We start from the raw sequence: 8,066 nt of genomic DNA on the forward strand, positions 1-8,066 counted from the left end.
TGTTGCATAAATATTAATTATTCAGTTTTTTGATCATGTTTGTTTCCCAACAAATATCTGATTATTATGCTTCTTTGTTTTACAGTTTCTATTGTTTAAAATTCATCTCAAACAATTCAAATTCTTGATGTGCTTGCAACCACATCATCAAACATACTGGCAAATACAGGGCTTTTACTCTACAACCGAATACACTAGTCAAGTATGAGAAAGATCTATATTTTCTAGGAGACAATATTTGACCCTTAATATTGGGTTGAGGAATAATTCATGAGCGTTTTTTCAAACTTATTTTAAACATAAAGAAAACTACAATAAATTAATCAATAATATACTCTTCGTTGTTGTTTACGACTTCCTCCCATCGTTCAATAAGTTTTTCAGTGCCTCGGCGATAGAAATCTCCCGGTCTTGACTCAAAGAATTCGTACAACCAAACCCTCAATTCCACGTCATTATTGAACGATACACCGCGCAAAGCATTCAAAAGCGGTTGAAAGAGCTGAAAATCTGGAAAGTATGGAGGATGAGGCAGCACTTCCCGTTCGTGTTCTTGAATTGTGGTTTTGGTCATATTAGAGATGTGAGGATGGGCGGTGTCGTGTTGCGGAAGAACGCCATTTCACCAATTCGGTTTTTTTGCTGAATTGCTTCGTTGAGTCAGTGCAATTGTTGAAGGTAGAGCTCCGCATTGAGAGTTTGGTTGCGCTCAAGCAGTTCGTAATGAATTATGCCTTCCCAGTCCCACCATACACACAACATGGTCTTTCGACGATGAAGGTCTTGTTTTGCTCGCGGAGTCACTTGTTTGTCGGGGTTGAGCCATTCTTTTCGCGTAAAAGCACCATTTTCATTGCCAGGGACAATGCGGTAAAGAAAACGCTGTTTGAGACCATGTGTTGAGCGATTGTAGAGCGTTGATTTTTTTTATTTTCGCTCAAAGTGGTTGGCACTCAAGCGCCGAGTTTCTGAACCTTCCCCATTGAGTGAAGGTGGTTCACTACAATTTTTTTTTATCACAATCCATTTACTTCGCCAATTCTCTGGTTGACCGGTGTGTGATCCGTCCTTGAGGTAAACATTCCCATTTTTGAAGTGCGAAAACCAACGGAGGGTGGAACTTTGAGGCATTGCTCCTTCTCCATGCACAGCACAAATCTCACGAGCAGCTTCGGTGGCCTTAACACTTCGATTAAATAGAAAAAGCAAATGGTGTCGAAAATAAATACCCAGTTTTGTCTATTTGACATTCTATTTTTATGATCTGAAAATACACAAAAATCAAAAAAAAAAAAAAAAATACACTATGTTGTAGAGCAAAAAACATCTTGTGAATGCGCTTATTTCTGCGTGCATTTTTAAATTTGAAAGAAAGAAAAACGGTCGCGAATTATTCTTCAACCTAATACAAGCACTCTTAGACCAACAAACAAGTTTCTAAAATCAGCAGCGAGTATGAAGGGACAACAGCGGTAGCTTTTATATTTTGTCAAATATTAGTTTCTCAAATATATAGGTGCAGGAGTGGCTGTGTGGTAAGTAGCTTGTTTACCAACCACATGGTTCCGGGTTCAGTCCCACTGCGTTGCATGTTGGGCAAGTGTCTTCTACTATAGCCTCGGGCTATTGTAAGTGGATTTGGTAGACGGAAACTGAAAGAAGCCCGTCGTATATATGTATATATATATATATATATATATATATATATATATTATATATATATGCATGTATGTTTGTGTGTCTGTGTTTGTCCCCCTAGCATTGCTTGACAACCGATGCTGGTGTGTTTATGTCCCCGTCACTTAGCGGTTCGACAAAAGAGACCGATAGAATAAGTACTAGGCTTACAAAGAATAAGTCCCGAGGTCGAGTTGCTCGATTAAAGGCGGTGCTCCAGCATGGCTGCAGTCATTTGAATGACTGAAACAAGTAAAAGAGTATATTACTCCTCTTAAGAAAGGCATCATAAGAGAGGTAAGAATAATTTTAATGGAAGAAACAACATAGCACTCACAACAAAAGCAGAAATAGCCGCAAATGAACAGTTACCATCAGGTGCAGGAGAAATTTGAATAAAGTGAGTAAGGCTGGGCTAAGGTGGCAAATGAAGATACAGTCCCTGCAAAGATATACGACTTTAGCATAGAGCCACGAATAATGGAACGCTATTAAGAGATGCTTGAAGAAATATATATTTTGTCTCGGGAAACAAATTTCCTCTTCTGTTCATTATGTGTAAAAACTCACAAAGCTCAACGTGACGTCAACAGTGAATAGGATGCTTCGGCGAGGTTTTTCACTTTCTCAGTGAAAGACATTGCATCGGTCACTTGAATCTAGATATGAACATTTGTATCCATGTAGAAAACAGCAATCAAAATATATTTATTGATGTGTGTGTGTGTGTGTGTGTGTGTGTGTGTGTGTGTTATTGCAAAGTTGGAAACACTGCAATTATTGCTCACAGCAGCATGGGTCGGAATAATGGCTTGTGCATTTATTTTAAACATGTATTTTTATTTTCCAGTGTACTCGAAGCCGCATAGAATTCGCTGCGAGATTTTGATTCCGAGAGCACATACAGAATTTGCTTTCTTTCTAAAACGTACAAACATCAAGTAACGCAATGGGACAACCGGATCCGGTGTTTCGGAGTGATTTCACATCACTGGAAAGCAAATTTTCCCTATGTGCATTTTGCATTAAAAAACACAAATCAAGCTCGATATGATATTAGTGGTGAACAAAACCCGGTATTTCGGCAAGATGTCCCCTCCTTAGTCATACATACTAAGTCATATAGCTAGATAGGAAATTGTGTTCCTATATAGGAAACAGCAAACAAAATGTTTGCTGGTGTGTATCAAGGCTTGTCAAGCTGAAATAATGATATAATAAGCACGCGGAGCTGAGCGGATCAATAGAATGATGAGTGCATTTATTTTTAACGCGTTCCAGCACACTAGTACATGTGTGACATTTTGTCTCGGCGAATTTCTTCAGCATACAATGCAAAGCGTACCAAAACGTGGTACGTACATTTTTAATAAGTTCCTGCACATTTGAACCTGAACGGCAAACGCTGCGAAATTTTGTTTTGTATCCGCACGCACGCAAGCACGCACACACACACACACACACACACACACACACACACACACACACACACACACACACACCACACACACACACACACACATGCACGTACACACACACACACACACACACACACATACACACACATACACACACACGCACGTACACACACACACACACACACACACACACACACACACACACACACACACACACATGCACGTACACACACCAGTCATATTTATGTGGGGTTCTCTTGCGTGCAGAATGGTCTTAATACTGAAAAATATAAATGATATTTTTCAGTGTTTTTGACTCAAGATCGTGTGGAGAATGGATTTAGTTACATTAGAATAGAATGCAATATCAAACTGTGCAAAGATTCAATGTTGTTGATATCTCAAAGTTATTCTGTTAAGAATGCTTGCGCTATCCTAACGGTAAAGAACAACTTTTCTTGTAATTATCATGGAATCAATGATGTACTTGGTAAGTATACTTATCTTGATTAACTTCCATTTGTCTTGATTGTCTTTAAGTGTAATATATGGTTCACGTGAAGCTAAATATTCATGATTCTCATAATCTATTTTGAGGCTCGTGACAGCGTGCTTGTGTTCAAGACTTGCAGATTTACGTATGTTAATCATGTGTATGTATTTTAAGTAAATTCAATATAGTATTTATTCCGAATACCTAAGATTCCATATTATGAAATCTTGAGATTACACCCTCCCCCACATACATGAATATATTTGAATCATCATAAAAATAATTACTGCTGTTTGGAATGCATTTAATACGTACGTTTCAACTGGATATTGTGCAGATCCTGTGTCTTCAGTTGTAACATTCAAATACCGCGTTTTGATTGTAGCAATTGAAGGCAGTGGAATCTGCGTAACAGCTTGCTATGTAACCACTCGAAACGTACTACTGGATTCGTTCGAAATATCAACAAAAGTTTTTTGTGATTATTCAAATATTACGTGTCTCATGTTCATGAATGCATCTTGCCTATCCTTACCCAAATAATACGTTTGCGGGAGTGGAATGTTGATCTAGACAACGGGATCAAAATATCTGGGAAAATAGGTAAATTATACTGCATCACAGCATACTACTGAGTACATACATATGTACACGCATACAACATGCAAACGTACATACATACTTACATACATATATACATGCATGCCTACATACATACATACATACATACATACATACATACATACATACATACATACATACATACAAGCATAGATTATATCAAATTTCATGCCATTTTAAGTTGCACCAGAATTTAGAAACTGCCCCAAAATATCATCAAGGTATCATCTCCCTATGCGATACAATGTCGCTAAAACATGCAATGCGATTCGAAAAGAAAACTGTCCTGGAATAAATATAAAGAACCCACTGTTATTGAATGCATACATAAACATCAGCACAAAGAATATTGGTGGAACATTTCCATCAAAATATCTGAGAAATGTAAATATAACAGATCGGATATTTTTAGGGACAGACAAGGAAAGGTAAGTACCGTCATAAAGGTCAGCTGGCCGGTTAATGTGAATACCTCTTCGAAAATAAAAGAGAAAGAGGATAACTGTGGACAACTATTTCGAAACCTCCAGCTTTTATATCCAGATTATAGATTCATATTTATACTAATACAGTAGAACCACCTCACAGTACGAGTGCACCATTGTAAGAGTAATTTGTTGCATGAGCCGAGGCTCGTAGGAAATTTTGTCTTGAAGTACGAGCGAGTTTCATACAAGCGAGTGCCAGTCGGCGCTGGGCTCGTACACGCTTCCCAACAAGCGTAGTCTCCGCTGGCTCAATCTGCGTGTTTATCTCGTTGTGACAGCATCCCTGTTGTGCTTTACCCAGTGTTTTGTGCATTTGTTGCTACTATTTTACGATCGAAGTACGTCGAGGATCTGCACCATCTTGAAGAAAAAGGCTGTTATAACAGTAAAGGGTGTCTCCAGGCTCTAAGCAACGCACATCTGTCCACGAAAGGATGGAAAAATTGCTTCTCCTGAAGCAACTCGCTGGGGATACGATTGCTGAGACCAGCATCTGAGAAAAAGCACGAGCGCTGTATGGGTTTCTCCTGAAGCAGAACCCTGGAACATCGACGGAGGAGACATCAACAGACACATTTATGGCCAGTCGTGGCTGGTTTAATAATTTCAAGAAGAGGACTGGTGTTCATAGCGTCGTTAGGTATGGAGAGATAGCGAGTTCTGACACGAATGTAGCCGACAATCTGGATAAGCTAGAGTTTTCAGAAAAAAATCAACCGCCTTTTTCGCACATTACGATTACAGTCTGCAAGTGGAATAGTAAAAATATACAAGGCTTTTCTCAAGTGTATATATATATATATATATATATATATATAATATATATATATATATATATACCTCAGTATAACTATATCTGTCCGTCTATGTATGTATGTATGTATGTATGTATGTATGTATGTATGTATGTATGTATGTATGTATGTATGTATGTATGTATGTATGTATCTACCTGTCTGTCTGCCTGTCTGTCTGTCTAAAGCCTTGAATTGTTTTATTGTTCAATTTCCCTATATGTAAGAGCCGGGTGATACTATATTTTGAGACTTCTGCAATAATAGTTTCTTTTATAAACTATTCAAATAGTATATTTAAATATTATGATAAAATAATTACAATATCAAGTACATTACTATTGTTCAGAAACCAGACTACTTTATTAGTAGGATTACTGGACTATATTAATTATCTTTGTTATCACCATATATGTCTAAAACGTGTTTACTTTTCTCTTTGTGTCAATTTGATTTAGGTTCCACATCAATGAATCAACGATTGTTAGTTCTGTTATGTTATTCTTTTGACAAACGTTCACCAATCTTTTATCTTTATCGTACACGCTTCCCAACAAGCGTAGTCTCCGCTTGCTCAATCTGCGTGTTTTTAAAAAGTATTTTAAAAAGTAGGGTTCGCGACATCACCTTACTAGCTGGGAGCTCTTCCATCTTCATATCAGGGAGTTAGAAACCGTAACATACTCGACTGTTTTGATAAAGCTAGTGGGATCCTACCTTCCCAGCCACTGATTTGGAAACCGTTGTTCTCTAAGTTATAATTGAGGTTAGTCTTAAGGCTCAGAAACAGTTATTCTTGAATAGAAAGTCGCTCAATAATGTATTCAACAGCAAGGACATACTTCAGTCAAGAAATTTGTGTCATAGAACAGTATTTACTTGGTTTATCGAAACCAGGTGAAAAGCAATGGGTATAATAGAGAGTGGTACAAACAGATGAATAATAAAACAAATGTCCATGCCACTTACCACTGGCGGAGAAACTGCAGCTCATTTGCCAGTCGTTCAAATAAATAAATAACTGAGCCATTCCATTTTGTTATTTATTAAAGGGTTCTCATAGTTATAGAATCCATCAATATTAATGAAGACAATGTTCTCTCTTATTCAGTGGAGAGTATTCATCGATCTACTACAGCTATGCTTCTACTAGAAATGAAAACATTTGCATAGTTTAATTCTATCTTGGGAATTATGTTTAAAAACAGTAGTCTTTCGGTATTGATTTGAATGTCAAAGCAGAGACAAATATCTTCATTTCACTCTAAACATTATGACACAGGCTATTCTTTTTGCGGAGAAAAAGTAATAGCTGTAGAAAACAGGACGGAATGCCTTTAACGCGATATTGATCAATGTCTACTTCGACCTAATAAATCTTTGACAGTTATACAGAAAGGTAGAAGAGGAAGGCCTTAGGCAGTCATAAAATAACATAAAGCGTGTAAGATATTTTAAAGTAGCATGAATTAAGAATACCATAGTTAGCTAGAGGAATCCTGGTACGATTTTGCAAATAGTGCTTTTAAACAAGTAGCACTTGTTGATTAAAAAAAAAAAAAATCAAACAAAAATTATATCTAAACATCAAATAAGATTTTTATTTGGATCTCATTGAATATTTCTTAAATGCATGTACAAAGTATCATATCTTTTACGTGATGGTAAATGAGATAGTGTCATGTTCAATTATCTCTCAAACAAGTTGTATCAGCGAAGTGATATCGAGTCGGCAATTTAAACACAAATACTGTTATTCGGGAGATTTATAAAAGAATGTTAAGATAGGCGCAAAAGTGGCTGTGTGGTAAGTAGCTTGCTTACCAACCACATAGTTCCGGGTTCAGTCCCACTGCGTGGCACCTTGGGCAAGTGTCTTCTACTATAGCTTCGGGCCGACCAAAGCCTTGTGAGTGGATTTGGTAGACGGAAACTTAAAGAAGACCGTCGTATATATATATATATATATATATATATATATATTATATATATATAATATATATATATATATATATATATATCTTTCTCTTTTTTTTCTCTTTTTACTTGTTTCAGTCATATGACTGCGGCCATGCTGGAGCACCGCCTTTAGTCGAGCAAATCGACCCCGGGACTTATTCTTTGTAAGCCCAGTACTTATTCTATCGGCTCTTTTGCCGAACCGCTAAGTGACGGGGACGTAAACACACCAGCATCGGTTGTCAAGCAATGCTAGGGGAACAAACACAGACACACAAACACATACACTTATATATATACATATATACGACAGGCTTCTTTCAGTTTCCGTCTACCAAATCCAGTCACAAGGCTATAGCAGAAGACACTTGCCCAAGATGCCACGCAGTGGGACTGAACCCAGAACCATGTGGTTGGTAGGCAAGCTACTTACCACACAGCCACTCCTGCGCCTATATATATATATATATATATATATATATATATATATATATATATATATATAATATATATATATGTGTGTGTGTGTGTGGTGTGTGTGTGTGTGTGTTTGTGTGTCTGTGTTTGTCCCCCCAACATCGCTTGCTGGTGTGCTTACGTCCCTGTAACTTAGCGG

General features: G+C 37.4%; 1 long non-coding RNA gene across 1 annotated transcript in view; it reads right to left on the reverse strand.

The window, feature by feature from the left end:
• Positions 1-242: 242 nt before the first annotated feature.
• The window catches only part of LOC118764034, a 10,718-nt gene continuing 2,894 nt past the window's right edge, over positions 243-8,066 (reverse strand). The window contains exons 2-3 of the long non-coding RNA XR_004999819.1: positions 6,461-6,640; positions 243-1,264 (exon numbers count right to left, since the gene is read on the reverse strand). This is a non-coding gene — a long non-coding RNA (uncharacterized LOC118764034). The remainder of the gene's footprint in view (positions 1,265-6,460; positions 6,641-8,066) is intronic.

Source organism: Octopus sinensis, linkage group LG6, assembly GCF_006345805.1.
Source record: "Octopus sinensis linkage group LG6, ASM634580v1, whole genome shotgun sequence".
In the NCBI taxonomy this organism is placed as follows: Eukaryota; Metazoa; Mollusca; class Cephalopoda; order Octopoda; family Octopodidae; genus Octopus; species Octopus sinensis.